Source organism: Tachypleus tridentatus, chromosome 3 (assembly GCF_004210375.1).
Source record: "Tachypleus tridentatus isolate NWPU-2018 chromosome 3, ASM421037v1, whole genome shotgun sequence".
In the NCBI taxonomy this organism is placed as follows: Eukaryota; Metazoa; Arthropoda; class Merostomata; order Xiphosura; family Limulidae; genus Tachypleus; species Tachypleus tridentatus.
The window spans coordinates 27,916,645-27,938,574 of record NC_134827.1 but is presented as its reverse complement, the minus strand read 5'-3'; the positions used below and the strand labels follow the sequence as shown (position 1 = coordinate 27,938,574).

Sequence of the window (21,930 nt, the reverse complement as noted above, 5' to 3'; positions counted from 1 at the left end):
TTTCTGCATACGAGTCTTTTTAAACGCTTATAAGTTAACAAGGATGGCATAAACAGACAGATAAATAGGATGGTCTACTTTCCGTGAGAGTGGAATAGTCAGCTGTCTGAGATGGCTACGTTTTTTAACGTATTTAGACTCCAACCAAGATAAATACGGTACATTAAACAGCATTATTATGACAGTTTTCAACACAATGGGTTACATGCCAGCGACCAAGCTGAATCATTTGGGAAAGTGGATAATAATAACCCGATTAACATGGTTGGAAAAAAAGTATATACACGTATTATTAGCAAGCAAATAAATGATAAAACACAATTTAATAGGCTTTTGTTTGCTTCAGAATTCTCGTTATAAGCTACACAAAGGGTTGTCTAACTTTTGAAACTATAGAGTAGAATCAAATTGTTGTATAAACAGAACCCAAAGCAATTCTTGGATTATTCTAATCTGATCGTATAGTCAGTTAACGTACCCACGGCCCACATTAATATAAAAATTATTTGTTTGTTTTGAATTTCGCGCAAAGCTACACTAGGGATATCTGCATGAGTTTCTCTAATTTATCAGTGCAAGACTAGAGAAAAGGCAGCTAGTCATCACCACCCACTGCCAACTCTTTTGCTACTCTTTTACCAACGTATAGTGGAATTGACCGTCACATTATAACGCCCCCACGGCTGAAAGGGCGAGCATGTTTGGTGCGACCGGGATTCGAACCCGCGACCCTCGATTTACGAGTCGAACGCCTCAACATACAAGGCCATGCCGGGCCCTAATATAAAAATTAAATAAAGTGTTAATCGACCTACTTAAAATGTAAAGTATTCATTAGACCCAAAATGAAATTTCGCAAAAAAAACTCGAACATTATGAGCTTATAGTGATTATTAATATAGGTAGCGCTAATTATTAATTTAGAAAATATATTTTATGCTTTTGCTACCCTGAATTTGATTTTTTTTCTTAAAGTGCTCACGTTTGCTTTCTTTGACATACATCTAAATTAAGTCCTGCTGTCCTTTTGTTGCTCCAAATATTAATTTGGCGTCTAAGTGAATAAAGACAAGTTTATGAGTTATCTGCGGTCTGTGAACCCAGCAGGAAATCAAATCCCGAACTATAATGTCCATAAACTTGCTGCTGCTCACACGAAAGACAAATTAATATTCAATTTCCTTGTACTGAATTTCGCACAAAGTTACACGAGGTTTATCTGTGCTGGCCGTCTCTGATTTAGTAGAGAGAGACAAGACGGAAGGTTGTTAATCAACATCCCCCCTCCGCCAAGTCTTGGGCTACGTTTTTACCAACGCACAGTGGGATTGACCGTCGCATTAAAACTCATGCACAACTAAAAATGACGATTATGTTCGGTGAGACGGGGATTCAAACCTGCGATCCACATATTGCGAGTCGAGGATCTAACCCCCAGGCCGTACAAGGCAATTTATTATTCAGAGCAAAACACAAGCAATAGAAAATTTGTTATTTCAACCTACGTTTTCTTCCATCGCGGCTTCGTTTGTTTGTTTGTTTTGAATTTCGCGCAAAGCTACACAAGGGCTATCTGCGCTCGCCGTCCCTAATTTAGTAGAGTAAGACTACAGGGAAAGCAGCTAGTCATCACCACCCACCGCCAACTCTTGGGCTACTCTTTTACCAACGAATAGTGGGATTGACCGTCACATTATACACCCCCACGGCTGGGAGGGCGAGCATGTTTTAGCGCGACGCGGGCGCGAACCCGCGACCCTCGGATTACGAGTCGCACGCCTTACGCGCTCGGCCATGCCAGGCCTACCTTGCATGGATTCGAACCTGAATGTAACATAGAAGTTTCATGATAACGAAAAAACCCATTTGTATTCTCAAGGCGGCTTGTACGAGTTTTAAAACCTTTAGACATTCTTAGGTCATCTTCAGATTAACAAAGAATGTTTGCAACTGACCGTTGGTGAATACTTGTCTCAGAGAAGTGTGTGTAACGGGTACGAAATTCTAGAGGGCGTTACAGTTAAATGTTATGTTATTAATTAATGTGTGTGTGTTTTATTATAGCAAAGCCAGATCAGGCTAACTGCTGAGTCCACCGAGAGGAATTGAACCCCTGATTTTAGCGTTATAACTCTGTAGACCTACCGCTCGATCAGCGGGGAACTATAATAATTAATATAAATGTGTTCCTTTATGTTGGTTTACTTTTGGTTTGGGTTCTTGTATAAGTAGAGCTTCTTTGATTTTGCGCTTTTTTTCTACTTGTTTCCATACTTTTGTTCTGTACTTTATTTTAATATTAGTTTAATACCCATACGAACCGTCTTTAGAATATATTAACAGAGTAAATGTTTTTCGAAGGGAAGTTAACTTTATAGATCAGACCAAAATATCAACATATAAGTTGGTTAATCTTATTCAATTTAAAAAGTTGATAAGAAATTCATTATGTCATAAATCAAAGGAAAACCAAAGGTCTTCAATGATTAGAATGCAATCAGTTGAATACTCTAGTTATTAACGATATTTTACGTCACTAGGGAGATTGTTTGTTTGTTCCTTTTTTTGAATTTCGCGCAAAGCTACTCAAGGACTATCTGCGCTCGCCGTCCATAATTTAGCAGTGTAAGACTAGAGGGAAAGCAGCTAGTCATCACCATTCACTGCCAACGCTTGGACTACTCTTTTACCAACGAATAATGAGATTGACCGTCACAATATAACGCCCCCACGGTTAAAAGGGTAACCATGTTTGGTGCGACCGGGATTCGAACTCGTGACCCTCATATTATGAGTAGAACGTCTTAACTCACTTAGCCATGCCAGGCCCACTATGAAGATTTGGGTTAATCCTAAATCTAGATACTAAACTAACATCACAAAATAATGTGCATAAGTTCAAAATTAATATTTGTCATTTTAAACCATAAATTACACTTTATGCGACATCTAAGATAACCAGCAAGACAAAACGATAACACCACAAACTAATATTCACAGACTAAACCTTAATATTTGGTAATTTTAACCCTAAAAAATATTTTGTGCGACACCTAGGATAACGGGTGAGACTTATAAAGACTTACCTTAATTACTGCTATCATTAGGGAAAATCATAAACATGCGGTCGTTATTTTCAGTATTAGTTGAAAAATCCATATTCATTCATTTTGCGACTAGACTGGTTCAGTTGTCACTGGAAGTCTTAGATAATTGAAGATATACAAAGATACCAATAGAAAAAATGCAGAAAGATTACATGTATCGATTTCTTTTAATATAATTGTGTTAATAATACTTTTTGTTTGTATCTGATTGAATTTCTTCTGTATAAAAACTTATATATTCATTATATTTTTATAAACTTTCTGAATCTTCTGTATCTGGAGAGTCAGATTATTGGACGCTGTACCTGGGCAGTCAGATTACTGGAGATATTTTTTTGGCAACTGAATCAACCAATAGACTACGTGTAATATTGCTTCATAATTTTCAAATTAACTTTAACGTTTAACTCTGCTCTGCTTTTTTGATACATTAATTGTCTATGAAATAACATCTTTAATGCATTTTGTTAGAAGCTTCTGACATGCGTTGCGCACTTTACAATACAGGAGCTGCATGGAAGACGTTTCGGTACAGTTGCGCTTTTCCTACGCTTTCTAGACCGTTTGTCCTTTGAATTGGATCAGTATTGGTTTTCCTTTTTCTACCTATACCATAAGACGTTGTGATATATGTAGATTTATATCAATATTACGTTTGATTGCTTGCTTGTTTTAGAACGAAGTCGCGCTAAGGACCATCTGGCGCTCTGCCCACAAGTTTAACGCTGAGACGCCAAGACAGGCAACATGAGTAAAGTAGGTGGTTGTCGATATAAATTTTGTTTTGAGGACCGAAGTTTCATTATCTATGATTATCACAGATCCGTGACGTCTTTAGAATATCGATAAAATATATTTATATTCGTGTCAATTTTCACTGTCGCTACCTAAAATAATCAGAGATATGTGAGGTTCTCAGAATATCAGTAATATATCTTCATAATTGTGTCACTCTTTGCTGTTGCAACTAACAATAATCAAAGTTCTGTAACATCCTTAGAATATCAACTGAATAGGACATAGGACATCTTCTAAATTGGTAGCAAATATCCCAGTATTAATGTGATACATTCAGGTTATTCCCAGAGGTGATACTAATGTCTACGTAAGCCTTACAGTCATATTTGCTGTTAGATATACTGATGCCTATAGCAGCCTACCAAAGTTGTCTTAAGCACATGTCACTCTATAGTACTCAGTCCAAAAATAGCTTTAGAACGTCCTAAATTGGAGCATAATATATTTTTGAGTTTTATGACGTTCACGTAGTCTTTAGGTTTTTTTTTAATATCTCAATTTTCAAATCACTTAACGAAAACATTACGTGCGACGTGGAGATGAAATAGCCTACAACTAAACGCTAACCACACATAGCCCAAAGACAGCAGTGTATTTGGTCATCTCAATGGACTTTCAAAATCTTCGCGATTTTTTTTTTCCATATTGTATGCTTAAAAATATTGCGAGAGTGACTATCTTATTTTTAAAGTAAACCTGATCAGGGTTTGAACTGCTCTCTGTAAGCAACAATGAAATATGATAGCAAATTTCAAAATTTTCAAAATTATGATTAAGGAAAAGTGAAAGGTACGTGCTCAGAGTCAGGTTTTGCGTATAACTAACTACCTAGACATACATTAGGAAGTAAATACATAGGTGTGTATGCACACTCGTTATGGTCTTAACAGCATCATTTATCACGATGCTTCAAAACACTAAATTTATTGTAACAAAAAAACTGTCTTGTATTCCACCCTGTTTCGCAAAATATGTAGTCACTTATCATTGTGTCAATTTCCAAATAAGATCAAGTGTTTTGTGTCTGTTGAAGTTTACCCCGAGTTATCTATTCGTCATTTACCATATAAAAAACATATGCGGATTTGCGATAAGTTAAATTATTTTACAGATGTGTTTTTAATTTGGAGGCAGGCCGTCTCAGAGGTTCAGAGTGCTTTGGCCTCGCTTGTCTATTGAGGCCTCTGGTTATTATAAAAATTAAAAAATAATGACACGTGAAAACAAATTAATCAGCCCAAAAGTTAGATATCATTTGAATATTTATGTCTTTAACATATATTAATTAAGACTATTTGACATTTAATAAATGCTTTTCTAGCCTTTTTCTCTGTATAAAAACAAGTCGCAAAATTTAGCAAATGCTTTGTTTGTATTTGAATTTCACGAAAAGCTACACGAGGGCTATCTGCGCTAGATGTCTCTAAGTTAGCAGTGTTAGACTAGAGGGAAGGCAGCTAGTCATCACCACCCACCGCTAACTCTTGGGCTACTCTTTTACCAACGAATAGTGGGATTGCCTGACACATTATAACGCCCCCACGGCTGAAGGGGCGAGCATTTTTGGTGCGACCGGGATTCGAACCCACGACTCTCAGATTACGAGTCGAACGCCTTAACACACAAGGCCATGCCGGGCCCTTAGCAAAAGCAACAAAGTAACCAGTGTCTAAAATATGTGAAAGACCCCTTATGAATTTCATACTGTCCCATCATCTTTAACTGGTATTATTTGAAGGCAATTATTATAGTCATGACTTCCAATACACTATAGTTAATAAATAGTTTGACGAATTTGAAATGTAGTGGAAAGTGTTTAACTTGTATTTACTGTGAAATAAATAATAACGAGTTAAGAGGCATGCTTGAGGACTTATGCTGTTTGGTTTGTTTCAAATTCTGCGCAAAGCTACACGAGGGCTATCTGCGCTAGCCGTCCCTAATTTAGTAGCGTAAGACTTGAGGAAAGACAGCTAGTCATCACCACCCACTACCAGCTCTTTGGCTACTCTTTTACAAATGAATATTGGGATTCACCCTAACATTATAACGTCCCCACGGCTGAAAGGGCGAGCATGTTTGGTGTGAGGGGCATTCGAACCCGCAACCCTCGGATTACGAGTCGAGTGCCTTTAACTACCTGTCCATACCTGGCCAAACTTTGCTCTTAAACAAACAATTTTCATAGCGTCTTGTTATTTTGTGAAGAGAATTACAATAATAGCAAAACGATTTTTGCACAGTAAATGTTTTATTGTTAATTTCTTGACTGGTTTTCGTACAGGTTGTCATCATCAGAGCTGCGAATACAGATATTATTTTGCCTATTTACACTCCAATAGTTTTACAGCAAATAAAAATAAATACAAGAAGAATAAGAATATGTAAATGAGTAAAGAAACAAACAAACAAACATCATGTTAGAATATCACTTAAAGTTGAAACACTGCACAAACTTTTCCGGAGTTCTCTACACACCGATTGTTGTATTAGGCATTAACATAAAATTACTTAATATGATGCAATACTTGTGACCCACCGGTAATGAACGGTAAAGAAACACGTTAATTTGAACAGTAATGCAATTTATAGAACATATAATATTAGAATATAAGGTTTAAGTACCTAACTGAGGTAACAAGTTACCAAATATACACACCAAACATGCTCACCCTTTCAGCCGTGGGGGCGTTATAATGTTACGGTCAATCCCACTATTTGTTGGTAAAAGAGTACCCTAAGATTTGGTGGTGGGTGGTGATGATTAGGTGCCTTCCCTCTAGTCTCACACTGCTAAATTATGGACAGTTAGCGCAGATAGCCCTCGTCTAGCTACACGAAACTGCGTGAATTTCAAAAATTAACAAACAAACACATTGTCGTAAGCCTAGGCCAACATATCGTTTTCAATAGAGATTCACCATAGATGTACATCGTAACAGTAGAGATGTGTGGAACTGAAAAAAATAATTTGATGTTCGGTAACTACAACGTTTATAACCATGTCATATTCCGAACTAATGGATGACACTTTCACTAACGTGTTCAACCGCCTGAAATTCCCTTATGAATACCGCTTCATGGAATAGCCACTCCGTAAAAAGAGTTTTGGTGTAACTCATTGAGTTACACGCTCTCATTACAATGCATCGTGATTTTTACAGCACCACCTTATGTTCCTTTATTTTTCTGCCACAAGTGACGTAAGAGAAGGTTGAAAAAAGCTAAATGTGTCATTGCTGTGGACACAAATTTACAGACTGATTAATTAAAATTAGAACTGATATTTATAGTATAGTCAATACTGTTAGTTATGTACATGAATATCAAATATTTATTTTAATACATCTAAAGGTCGTCCGGGTTAGTGTAAGTAATAGTGCGGGAACGTAATGAATAAACAAAACTGTCTTTATAGGTGACTAAAGTATGGTATATATCTATTGCAAACAATGAAATATGTTAAAGTGTAAAGTGCTGTTTTATTATAGTTACAAACAACCTAATACTGTGTAGTTTCAATAGTCATTTTATTACAGTACATTTCTGTTATCAACAACCTAACACAGTATAGTTTGAATAATCATTTTATTACAGGATATTTCTGTTACCAACAACCTAATACTGTATTGTTTCAATAGTCATTTTATTACAGGATATTTCTGTTATCAACAACCTAATACAGTGTAAAATTATCCTTGTCTCCCAGTACCTGTACAGTTACCCCCCAGTGGCTCAGCGGTATGTTTGCGAACTTACACGCTAAAATCCGCGTTCCGATACCCGTGGTGGGCAGAGCACAGATAGCCCATTGTGTCGCTTTGTGCTTAATTCAAAAACAACAAAAACCTTTACGGTTTTTGTCTAAGTAATTTAAAACACCACAATAAAAGTGTGTTGAGAGTCTGTGCAACAATACGCAAGTCACTGTGTACTTTTATCTTCGCGTATCTGTATTCAAGTTGAGATGTACAAACCATTCGCAGAAAATGATAAAAGTAGACTGGACTCTTTTGTTCTTTTCTCAGGTTATTCCAATAACGATTTTATTTTCTCTCGTGTGGTCCCGGGTATTTGGAAATAAATGATTTCCTTCGAGTTAAGAATAACGTGAGATGGTAACAAAGCAGCTAATGAAAAGAATAATTATCACACGATATCAAACGATGTGGACAACGAATCCCGAAGGCTATGCAGTACTAATAGCCTAGAATCAAATCATTTTAGCCAAAGTTTCCGGTAGGTGACCATCATAAACGGTTTCGTGTTAGGAATTATATTTTCACGCTTGCATAACATTCACTGTTGTCGACAGTGGAAATGCTGTGGCGGAAATTGCAGTTTGTCTGTAGTTTAGCATAAAGCTAAAACACAATGAGCTATCTGCTACGACGAGCACCGAAATCCAGTTGTTAGTGTGAAAGTCCGCAGACTTATTGCTCTGACACTGCGGTAGAAATGGTAGTTACTGTTTCTGTTACATGTCTGTGATAAAATGAGGATTTTGACTCAAGCGAAAAATTGAATTGTTCTAAAATTAATTACAAATACCTTCTAGTTTTGTTATAAACTGCTTAATCTGATTGGCCCAGCATGGCCAGATGGTTAAGACACTCGATGTGTAATCTGAATGTCGCGGGTTCGAATGCCCGTAACACCAAAATGTTTGCCCTTTCAGCTGTTAGGGCGTTATAAAGTGATGATCAATCCCACTATTCGTTTGTAAAAGAGTATCCCAAGTGTTGGCGGTGGGTGATGATGACTAGCTGCATTCCCTCTAGTTTTACACTGCTAAATTAGAGATGGCTAGTGCCAAATAGCCCCTGTGTAGCTTTGCGCGAAATTCAAACCAAAACCAAGAAAGGAATAATTCGAATTATAAATCAATCTCATTTACATGTCTTTGTATTACATGGTTATGCTTACATTTAAGAATAATTTGAAAATACATTAAATTTGTAACTATAATAAAAAACTAAACAATTAACGTTCCATTACAGACTGTTTGAAAGTTGAAAATAATTTTGTGGGAAGTATGGTTAAGTCTTAAGTATTTGAAAGAAAATTCCTACTAAAATATGCCTAATAATTCCAGTTGGTAAATGTTTGGAATATGAGTAGAATGAACGCAGTCATACTGTAATTATAGCGAGGAAACTCCTGACACCAATTATTTATTTCTATATTGCACAAAATGATACGAGACATTTTAAGTTAAGCCTAGTATTTGAGACTAACCAGCAGAAAGAAATATGTAAAGGATAAAACGCATTATGATTAATATGTTTACATTTTTAAAAAGAAACTGCACTGGATCTTTAGAAGCGATTCATGTAACTACGATTTTGCCTTTTTTTCTCAAATAAAAGTTGAAATTTAATTTTATATTAACATATTAGACATACTAAATATTCTTTTGAGAAGATGGGTTGTTAGCCTAACAGACCATAGTTCTGTGGATCCAATGTTTGAGTCATGTTTCTACTCCCCCCCCTCAAAGAAAAATATAAGATCGAGATTCACAGTGTGGGTGCGTTATAAAGGTGACAGTCGAACCCCACTGTTCGGTCTTATCAAAGTAGCTTTATTTTGGGGAGTGCTATTTACTAGCTGTCTTTCATTTAGCCGATCATTTCACAAGTAAGGAAAGTTTACGCTGATAACCCTCGAGTAGGCCTAGCATAACTGGGTGGTTAGGGCATTCAACTCGCAATGTGAGGTTCGTGGGGTCAAATCTGCGTCCCACCAAACATTCTCCCCTTTTCAACCGTGGGGTCGTTAGAACGTGAAGGGTCAGTCCCAATATTCGTTGATAAAAGAGTTGCCCAAGAGTTGAAGGATGGGTGGTGATGACTAGCTGCCTTCCTTCTTGTCTTTTACTGTGAAATCAGGGATAGCCTTCGCAGATAGTCCTCGTGCAGCTTTGCTCAATACTCACAACAAACAATAAACAAATCCCTTGAGTAGCCTTGTGTGAATATGAATAAAAATCTTGTTTCTTTCTACTTTATATTTTGTTTCTCTAGGTTTTGTTGACTGCCGATTCTTTCTATTAATGCACTAAGCAACTGACACATTAAAACCTGATTTTCGCGTTTTAAACAGCAGAGCTTTCTTCAGTTATACAAACATCTGTTCATTTAATGTTGTTGTATTAATGCGCCCAAACATTACATACGGACGAATTCATGGCCATAACAGAAAGAAAATAATCTTTAATACGAGGATAATCTTTAATATGCTCAGAAAATGGCGCTCCAACAGCCTTCTCTCGTCACGTTGCCTTTGAACGTGATTAAACGTTTGTTATGGTGTGTACACCTTTTATAAGCCGCCGAAGCTTAATTACATTTTTACTTGTAATAATACATCAATATTAGGCCTACTTTATTTGTAAACACTACATTCTTAATCTAGTTTTTTAGAGGTTTTAAAGAATTAGAATAGTGTATAATAATAGTATTCCAACCACGCTATATCTGTCGTAGCTACTGCCGACGACGCATTTCGCTCGAACCAGAGCTCTTCAAATCGACTGGGATTCAACATTCCGTAAAATCACGATTATGGAATTTAGCGTTTCTTGAAAAAATCTTCAGTTATCGAACAATAAATTAGTAACTAGCTTTCCTCTAAAGTCAGAATATTTGCTTACAGAGACAATCTTCCAATTCTCGATGTTTTAGAAAAGGATAATAGATCTATGTTGTTACCACTTGCTAACGTTGGTCAGCGGCCTAACCTGTCACTCGTAGTTTTATTTTAATTTTTTAATTTTTAAAACCATTGATTTTTTTACAACATTTGCTTTCCTTTCTTTTACTGATAAAGCAAAGATATAAACATTCCCATCACTAATTTAATCAACCATACAGTACACACAGGCTCTACACGTCACAGTACAAAAAAGCTAGGACATCAAATGTCACATAGTTGTGGTACTTTCTACAACTCTGACATTTAATACGTTTTATTATTATTATTACGTAATAATGATTGATGAACCTAGCGTACCTTCTGGACTGAATGTTTCTTGTTGTGTTTTTTTTTCATCTTAAAGGAACATACAGCAGGCTAGAAGGTAGAAAGGCCCGACATGTCCAAATGGTTAAGGTGCTCGACTCGTAATCAAAAGGTCATGGATTCGAATCATATTCATACCAAACATAGTTGCCCTTTCAGCCATAGGAGCGTTATAATGTTACGTTTAATCCCACTGTTCGTTGGTAAAAGAGTAGCCCAAGAGTTTGTGGTGGGTGGTGATGACTAGCTGCCTTCCCTCTAGTCTTACACTACTAAATTAGGGACGGCTAGCGCAGATAGCCCTCGTGTAGCTTTGCGCGAAATTCAAAACAAACAAACAGGAGGTAGATTATGGAAAATGACTGTGGATGAAGCTTAGATCTGAGTAATTGCTATTATAAACATTAAAGTTACTCGCAAATCGGTAGTGTATAGTAAACAGATACCATCACTTGAAAGAACGTTATTTTTCTATAAATTCTATGCGAAGCCTTTCGTTGAATATAATGTTATCACTTGTCTTCCGTAATCTCTAGAATACTCTTAAAGCAGGAACTTTAAATGTGTATCCATGGTAATGCCTGAAAAAAATGTAAAAGCGTTGAATGGGACAGTTGACGCACCTCATGTATACGTAAGCATAGGCTGCAGGCGTAACGGATACGGAAAAATCTTGAATACAAGTCTCTCCTGGACGTCTTCATCTCACTAAATCTCAGACACGTACCACCGAAAAATAACACGTCTGGATCAAATGTGTTTTCATCTATTTACTGTGGCATATAAGATGATTACATGTTCCCCTTCCCCGTGTTATTTTCGTTATTGCGGAGTTAATAGTGTTTGAAAAACACTGCTATAAAAACTATTATTATAGGAAGTGTCTCAACACTTTCTAGTGCACGTTGACACTTCGTTTCTATTCCAAGGTTATTAAACAAAAACATGCAATTTTATGATGAAACAGTGGTAAGTCTAAGGGCTTAAAAAGCTGAAGTCCAGGGTTCGACTTCCCGCAGTGGGTTCAGCAAATAGCCTATGGCGGGTTTGGTAAAAACAAAAAACAGAGCAATTTATAAAATTACTTCGTTCGAAGTTTTAAAATGTATCCAATGCTCGTGCGTTTACTAATGTCCCTCCCAGCCCCGCTAAAACGTTGGTCGCTTTACGGACTTACAAAGCTAAAATACGACGTACAATTCCCAGCGGCGAATATAGCAGATGGCTCGTTGTGGTATCGCTCTAACATAAACGAACGGATAAACAAAGAAAGCCTTTACTTACGGGTGGCGCTGTAAAATATTTAAACATAATTTTATAACAGCTTCAAGGCTGATTAGGTGGTCAAGTCAAGGCTTGAGAACAAAGAAATAGATGAATAACATTTAAATAAATGTTTTAGTATTTTTTTATACTGAAGAAACACTTCGTAGTTTATTCTGTTGGTAAACTGTTAAAAACCGTTCTAACGACGTCACCAGTATTCGTTCATTTCAAAATACTCTCGAACTTTCGTAAGTGAAGAGCTACCAGACGATATCAGTGACACATCAGGAAAAGGTTTAACAGAGCTGATGGTTATGAACCAACTATCGACAAGAATTATAAAACACCTTAATATAGCTAAGATTAAGTTACTTATTAGTACGTGTGATGTTTATTACGAAATAAGGTATTGCTACGAGCTTAAACTAAAAAACAATCACAAAACTTACATTGATACATACCCAATATTTCAAAATATGAGAAAAAAACGATACACGCCTAATTAATTCATGTTTCTCTAGAGTCGTTGAATAAAGTAGCCGCGAAGGTTGTATCATAATTTCGTGAACTTTGGTACCACTTCTGTAAAATAACAGTTATTAGGCTAATAGAGCATAAACATATCTCACATACATTATCATGAAATTAAGGCCAGACTCGTTTTTCTTGCGGCGTAGTGAGTGCTCGCGCACTTCCAGCTGATGGGAAGAAAATTATGTTCTCTTCACGGAGAAAGCACACGCGAGCTTGTTTCCAGGGTAGCGTGACGTCAAACGTTCGTGACGTCAATCTCTGGCTACGAGAGTAACGGATTAAAATATTTATCAAACTGATAAAGGAATGAGAGAAAAGCGGTCCTAACAAGAGTACTGTATTTGTCATCTGTTTAGGTTTAAGGATTTATAATAGACGATCTACGACTGAAAACTTTGCTGACAGCAAAGTGTATCCAAACGATGAGTCACGTACGTGACTCGGTGTTGACATCAGCTCGTGTTGCACGTAACAAACATACCTGTGTTACTTAAAACACATACAAATGATTCAGTTCTGCTAGAAAAACAGCCTAAATAAACCATGGATTTCTTTGTTTTCGTTCCTCAATTAACCAGTGTTACTTTTTGGTATCATATCCATTTATAACTTATCTGACCCACTTCCCCAGGAACTCAGAGGAAAGCCTTAAGGCTTACAATTCTAAAAACTGAGTTTCGATACTCGTGGTGACAACAACACAGATCGCCCATTGTGTAAATGTGTGCTTAACAATAAACAAATACATATAACTTATCCAATGTAGTTCACAAAAATACTGTGTGTGTGTATGCGTGTGATATAGACCTATTTAAGCAAAACATTCTTATAAAACGGTGTTTTACACTGTATTTTCACAATAGATGATCAATAGATAATTAATAAGCAAATAATTATTTAAATTGTTATTCAAGTAGCTTAAAAATATCGGTCCACATATCTAATCCCCCCTCAGCGACACATCTGCGGACTTACAATGCTAAAAGCCCGGCATGGCCAGGTGGGTTAAGGCGTTCGACTCGTAATCTAAGGGTCGCGGGTTCGGATCCCGGACACGGGGCATTATAATGTGACGATCAATCCCACTATTCGTTGGTAAAAGAATAGCCCAAGAGTTAGCGGTGGGTAGTGATGACCAGCTGCCTTCCCTCTAGTCATACACTGCTAAATTAGGGACGGCTACCGCAGTTAGCCCTCGTGTAGCTATAGGCGAAATTCAAAAACGAACAATGCTAAAAACTGGGTTTCGACACCCGTGGTTAACAAAGAGCAAATAGCCTATTGCGTTAAAAAAACCTTGTGTTTTATCGATCTAAGATTCTTTTGCGACCCCCCCTCTATTAAAGTAATTATTGCAAGATATAACAGCAAAATCAGCATTTTCACTTTACCTGTTGTTCATAATTTTGTTTTAGTGAAAAATGTTTGTAAGAAGTTAGTAAATGCGGGACCAAAATGTTAGTTTTGTCAGGTTATTGTCCTCTCAAACTTATTTTTGTTCTTCCCCGCGGGAGCGCGCCCCACAGTTTGGAAAACAGTGCTGTACGTTATGAACTATGTACCTACATCGTTAATTATTAACACTTCTGTGCATTTATCTATCATTCAACCAGACATCTGTAGATTATTTTTTTACATTGCTGTGTATATATATATATATATATATACTCTGTACGATACGCCATTATTCACATATTTCGTGGATACGTAATTACAAGCTGCTACTCCTAATTCGAATAATCTCACCCGCACGTTCTTGAAAGCAAGTTCGAATACTTTAGCCCACCCAAATGTTTGCATGACGCATCTCCTCAGTCTGTGCTTCTATTGGATAGGACGTCATGATACGTCAAGCGATAGTGTTTCAATTGCTCATTAATGGGTAGTAATGGTAAATATTGACACAAGGACTTAACGTCCTAGTATAAGGAAAGCAGAGAACTCTACCAATGTCACAAATATAACGTAAAAGACAGTTTGGGTGTTATCAACTGATTCCTTACTCTGTTGAGAGTTGTGGATCGTAAGAGAGCAAATTTTATTAAGAAACCTCTCGTCGCTGTTGATTCCCAGCGGAAAAGCCAAGACTTTGATAGAACATTTCGCAGAAAACGCACAATACCAGCAATGAATTAACAAGACAACTCACGTGTTTTCTGACACGTTATAAGCAGTTTCATTTATTTTTCAGCGTTTATGTGTTTGAGCTTCCAAAAAAAAAAAAACGATTTCTTATAGATAAATCATTATTTCTTCAGTTGATCGATGCAAGTACATGATGTTGTGTTTTTTATTTTCTTAAAAGAAAATAACTAAAGCACGTTGTAAATAAAAGAATCGTTTCTTCCACAGTAAAAACACTTGGTTAATATTTCAGACGTGCAGTTGTCGAACAGTGTGTGCGTTACCTTAGAAACAAATACACGATGAATATTGATTTTTACAGTCTGAACAGCACCTTGGTAACACAGGGACTAAAGTACAAGGTCCACAGGACGTACAGTCCTTAATTTTGAATTACTGACCACAAGGTAAGCTGTCAGCCAACAGCACCCGCTTCCACAAGATCACTGTCCACCTTTTAAACGAATAATGGGATTGACAATTACTCTTATAACGCATCCACTTATTAATACTGAACCTCCGGTTTGCAGCCGCATAAGTTAATCATTAGGATACGACTGATCTGCAGCATATTAGACATCATGTTTTTGTAAACTAACTGAAAATAAAGTGAACGAAAAATGATGCTGATGGAAAATCGAATGCGTTATGATTCCTTCTCCTTATATAGATACACATAAGATAAATACACGCTAAGTTGTGTAATAATATGACATACCAAAGACTGACCTCATCAAATAAGTTTACGAATCACGATCACCAATATAAATATCGAATACTTCTGTAAACAGAGAAAACGACTTCAACCATCTCTTAATTATCAAGGCCTGGCATGGCTTAGCGCGTTAAGGCGTGCGCTTCGTAATCTGAAGGTCGCAGGTTCGAATCCCCGTCGCACCAAACATGCTCGCCCTCCCAGCCGTGGGGGCGTTATAATGTGACGGTCAATCCCACTACTCGTTGGTAAAAGAGTAGCCCAAGAGTTGGCTGTGGGTGGTGATGACTAACTGCCTTCCCTCTAGTCTTACACTGCTAAATTAGGGACGGCTAGCACAGAGACCCCTTTGTGCGAAATTCCAAACCAACTTAATTATCAAAAGTGCCATCAAGTAAATTTTCTTATAATAAATAGCAGTAGTAGCTTTAGTACACACTCTTGTTGCTGTGTGAAAATATAATATAAACTGAAAGTAAACATAAGCTTAGTTAAAACTAATCAAATTTCGAAAGCAAAGTCGATAGTGTTCAAAAAATGTTTACTTCAAATTTATAGCATGCGTACTTGTACCCTATGTTTCTGTCAACACAATGTGAGAGCCTCGATTGCTTCAATTTCTTAAAATTAAAGGGTCGCCGTTACGTTTGCGGTCTTATAGTGCTTAAATCCGGAGTTCGACTCCAGTAAATGAGCAGAGTGCAAATAGCTCGCCATTGTATAAAATAAAAACCAAAAAACGAATTACTATACAAGATATTAATTTTAATATTTCGGTTGAGAAAATAAACGTAAAAAAGACACGAAACCATTTTTGACACAGTAGTAATTAGAAATCTGAGAACGTTCGCTTGAACAGATTCAAAAAACATCGTACTGAATTATTGATTTGAAATTACTAAAGTGAGTTGACGATGGCTTCAAAATTACTCAAAAGCCACAGAACTCAGAAAGCGACATCTTTGTTTCCATCGACATCATTAAAATCAAGATAGTTTCTCGTCTTGGTTATGTTTTATGTTTCAAGATTGTGGACAAGATTATCAATGTGGTATCAAGTGGACCCTCAATACGAACGCTTTTTATTGGTCCGAAGATAATTAGGAAGAATTTCGTGTGAAAATGCGTAATAAAGGTTGGAGGTATTAATAGTCAACTTACACAGCATGATATGAAATAAAGAGATCCATTACATCTCCACAGAGAAAGTTACCAGAAGGAAATGCTTGACGTACTCAGCTAGAAGACTTAGGATGCTACTTCCAGAAGCTTCTGGTTTTATCTAGTATTTGTTCACTCTTATCGAATTGCGTTGGTCTTGGTTTTGTTTGTGACGCTGAGAAGAGCATTTGTTGCCATTGATTGGTTTGGTTTGGTTTGTTTTGAATTTCGCGCAAAGCTACTCGAGGGCTATCTGCGTTAGCCGTCCCTAATTTAGCAGCGTAAAACTAGAGGGAAAGCAGCTAGTCATCACCACTCACCGCCAACGCTTGCGCTACTCTTTTACCATCGAATAGTGGGATTGACTGTCACATATAATGCCCCCATGTCTGGTTTAACGGGGATTCGAACCCGCGACCCTCAGATTACGAGTCGCGTGCCTTAACCAACTGGCCATGTCGGGCTTCTGTTGCCATTGAAAAGAAAAACTTGATGTTTTTCACAGTAGTTGATTTTTGCCACTGGTGGCAAGCTGGCCTGTATCCTGTATTATATGTTAATAATTATCCTCTTTCGATTTTGATAAAAACTGATGTATTTTAAAACCTGTGAATGTTGAGTCGTTCTAAAAATACCTAATTTTCTATTCATTTACTCGAAATCTTTGTTTTGTATTAATCAATATATTATAGTTTTAAAATGCTTAATACAAGATCACCTGTAGACACAAAATGTCTGGCCTAATTAGTATTTGAAAGGGTAGCTATTTTGGAACACCAAGTAATGGTGGCACTATTGCTCTCCTGGCCTAGAATGAGCAGGTGGTTAGCCCTTTCAACTCGCAATTTGAGGTCTTCCTCCCATCAAAAATGCTCGCCTTTTCAGCCGTGGGGGCGTTATAATCTAACGATAAATCGCACTATACATTGGTAAAAGAGTTGGAAGTAAGTGGTGATAATTAGCTACGGCAGATATCCCTCGTGTAGCTTTGCGCGAAATTACAAAAAAACCAAACTTATATGAAAATACACGTAAAAATATTTATTACTTTTTATAATGATAAACGTGCTGTCTTCACACAAATATTTGCTGAATAACAAGTTTTTTGCATTGTAAAGAAATCCGAAAATATATACTCAATTAACAGTTTGTTTTTCATAAGTTAAATAAAATTCGTATTTCGAAATATTGTTAAAAACATTAAAATAACGCAAAAGTACCATACAAAGAAACAATTTAATTTTACAGAAATAATTCATAAGTTTTAATCCATTTTTAAAACACTGTCATACCCACAAAATTAAATGTAAAACCGTTTAAAAATAATAAAATGGTATTTCTTTAAAGTAATGGTTAGACGCGATACCTAAACTTCTATTTTTATTCTCATCACATATAAATTAAAAAATGAAATTAGGCATCCGTAGAAATACTTCTCTAATAATGAACATTCTCTTAACCTCAAATACATTAGTTTTGAACATACTCTTAACCTCAAATACATTAGTTTTGAACATTCTCTTAACCTCAAATACATTAGTTTTGAACATACTCTGAATCTCAAATACATTAGTTTTGAGCACTCTCAGTTTGAACATTCTCATAACCTCAAATTCATCAGTTTTGAACATTCTCTTAACCTCAAATTCATTAGTTTTGAACATTCTCTTAACCTCAACTACATTACTTTTGAGCATTCTCTTAACCTCAAATACATCAGTTTCGAGCACTCTCATAACCTCAAATTCATCAGTTTCGAGCACTCTCATAACCTCAAATTCATCAGTTTTGAACATTCTCTTAACCTCAAATACATCAGTTTCGAGCACTCTCATAACCTCAAATTCATCAGTTTTGAACATTCTCTTAACCTCAAATACATCAGTTTTGAACATTCTCTTAACCTCAAATCATCAGTTTTGACCATTCTCTTAGCCTCAGATACCTCAGATATATCAGTTTTGGTCATTCTCTTAGCCTCAGATACCTCAGATATATCAATTTTGAACATTCTCTTAACCTCAGGTATATCAGTTTTTTTTTCTTCGGGATGAGAGTAAACATGAAAATATATCAGGATACAAAGACTAGTCTTCAACCTCATTTAGGATTAGTGCACTGACCCTGACCGTTCAGCCGACCTGATCTTATATATACGAATTATTTTTTGTGGATAAACCATTTAAAGCGCTTCTGTGTGAACTTATAAAAATAACCTTGAACTTTATAATAAAATCATGGCTGTGTGCAGATTAACCGTTAGTTTTAAAATATTTATTTGTAAGTAAACGCAAAGCTACACAAGACCTATGTGTGCTCTGCCCACCACGTATACTGAAACCCGTTTTCTAGCGTTCTAAATCCACAGACATACCGTTGTACCATTGGGGAGGTTGCGTTTCACACTGACTGTGAAAGAAACACTAGAAACACATTTTCTGTGGATGCATACTAATATTAAACTTATTTCATTGTGATACGATAGTGAAAAACAATCCAAGTACACATTACAGCAGTTATTTTATGTGGAATCGTCGTGAATAAAAACAATTATTCCAGAGTGAATTTTAATAAACATTAACGGTGAATCGTTGTGAATTTAACAGAAGACGCCTTGAATTAGGTTTAGAACCTAAACCTATTTATACAGTAACAGGTCTAGCATTTTGATTTTTTAGTGAAAAGAAGAGATATGCTCAAGGAGCAGCGCTCTGGCTCTTTTAACTGAATACAGGGAAGAAATTGTTTCTTTTATAAAGCCCCATAACTGAAAGTGGCATCACGTTTCCAGCTGCAATACCCTCCGACCAGCAGCCCGACATGCTAACCTCCGAGCCATGCATAACCCGATTAGTAAGTTGAGTTATACAGTTCATCACACGTTTATAATAACACTGTTATTCCATTCTATTTGAGATGGGCTTATAAGTTGTTTTGATTAAGCATATTCTTAATATTGTTGTGGATCATCAAATCACGTTTTTTGAACGTGTGTAAAACCCATCCACCCATCAAATTCAATAATTAAATATTTACACTAAAGCTATTAACATATTCAGCCCATCAGCTTTATTAAAGTTGTGAAAATGTTCCCTCCATGAATTGCACTAAAGCCCATCGAACTGATTGAGGAGGATTTCACAAAATAAAATTCCATCAGGCAGAGAAAGACGAAAACAGGCAAAAGAATCTCAGTATATCCAAACGAAATAATCTCGTACGTCTAATGTTAAACTCAACAACATATGAATCAGATTTCGCTGATCGAGTCTTGCATTATTTGAAGCAAACTTGCACGAAATGTGAACGAATGAAGACGAGAATCTTGCCGATAAAAGCAAAGTATAATATGCTAGTTTATCTGAAGTAAAATAATGGAACAAATAGCACTTATTTATTAAGAAAATACCCAAACGATAAGTAACAATAGGATATCGTGTTTATAAAACAAATGCTTTAAACCGATTCCACAGCACGTATGGTATTTGCTCTAGGCACAGAACGGAAAATCAGAAATTCTACCCAAAAGCCGTATTTATTTAACAAAATGATAATGAAAAATAACACAGCTGTGGTGATACTTTGTGTTACACAAAAACTGTATACGTGTTGTCGTATATTACATGTTTCACATGTAGAAAATAACCACTTTTTTGCTAACGTTCTAATTCCCAGCTTAACTAATTCTGTCAAGGTCTTGTGCTAGTTCATCCGTAGCATGGTTCAATAAATACTACTATATACCATTCCGTGTGGTAATTTTACGATGCCCTACAAAACGTTGTGTATGTTCTGCAATTGTCACATAAAGTAAGAAGTGGTTTGATATGGTAATGATCCAATTTTCTGATTGGTCAGCTACAGAAAATGTGGATGTTAGAGCAGTTCGGTATTTCTAGCCAGATTCGTTTCTAACTTCCAAAAAAATTAAGGTTCGTGAGATGGTTTGATATAGTAGCTATCCAATTCTCTGATTAGTCAGCTGCAGAGAACGTGGATGCGACAGCAGCTTGGTATTTCCAGCTGGATTCGTTTGTAGCTTGAAAGAATTAAAGTTCGTCTTTTATAAATTCATATGGCGTTCACCTGTTCAATATGTGTGTATGTTTCCCATTTCTTCCAGCTAACTTACCAATTAGTTTCCAATGTATCCAAATACAGTTTATCTGTCACATTTCATTACAACACAGTGATCTTCCAACTTACACCATCAGTCGTTTTTTTTTCTTATAGCAAAGCCACATCGGGCTATCTGCTTAGCCCACCGAAGGGAATCGAACCCCTGATTTTAGCGTTGTAAATCCGGAGACATACCGCTGTACTAGCGGGGGGCCACCATCAGTCAGTGTTTCTCTTAAACCAGACTAAGTTTTGTTTATTTTGTTTTAAATTTCACGCAAAACTACACAAAGGCTATCTGCGCTAGCCATCCCTAATTTAACCCAGTAAAGGGCTTGTAGTATTAATTTAATTGAGTGTAAATACAACTAGAACAAGTGACGATGAAAACATGAATACACGTTTAAATGTACAACGTTTGTTTAGAGGAAAAACAGGTGGTCAACAATACCCACCACCAAATGTTAGGCTACTCTTAATAATAGGGAAGTAATTGTAACATTATAACGCCTCCACGGCTGAAAGGACAAAAATGTTTGACGAGACAAGGGTGTGAACCCTAACCATCAAGCTAAGCCATCAGATTGACCAGTAAAGGGTTTGTAGTATTAATTTAATTGAGTGTAAATACAACTAGAACGAGTGGCGATGAAAACATGAATACACGTTTAAATGTACAACGTTTCGAAAAGAGTTTGTCATCGTTGGATTGTGGCTTCATCCTTCAAGCTTGTTGTTTTTGTTCCACCTACAACAAATCCAAACACTTTGAACTTTTGCATACTAGGTCCGCAAACCTCTTGTTACTTCTGACATCAGGGTATTAACTACATGTTTCACTCATGACTCTAATTAACGAACTTAGCAGCAAACAGTGTTTCAATAAGTTAAAAGTTTTTATCGGATTAAGTCTACAGAGAAATGGTCAACTTCATTAAACTGGATAAACTGGAACACTAGTATCATTTATCAGGATCACGTGATACAGATTAGCACTAAATGAAGATGGAAGACTAGTGTCATTCAGCAGGATCGCGTGATAAAAATTAATACTAAATAAAGCTGGAAGACTAGTGCCATTCA

At 36.4% G+C, this 21,930-nt stretch overlaps 1 protein-coding gene across 10 annotated transcripts in view; it reads right to left on the bottom strand.

Annotated features, from left to right (window-relative positions):
• The window catches only part of LOC143246601 (tetraspanin-9-like), a 71,874-nt gene extending 58,775 nt beyond the window's left edge, over window positions 1–13,099 (bottom strand). For 3 of the 10 annotated variants that reach the window (XR_013026064.1, XR_013026061.1, XR_013026060.1), the window contains exon 1: window positions 12,656–13,099. The gene's annotated coding sequence lies outside the window, so the exon portion shown is untranslated. Of the gene's footprint in view, window positions 1–12,643 lie in introns of all 10 variants that reach the window. The other 7 variants (XR_013026065.1, XR_013026063.1, XR_013026062.1 and 4 more) reach the window with 5 other exon arrangements.
• Window positions 13,100–21,930: the final 8,831 nt, after the last annotated feature.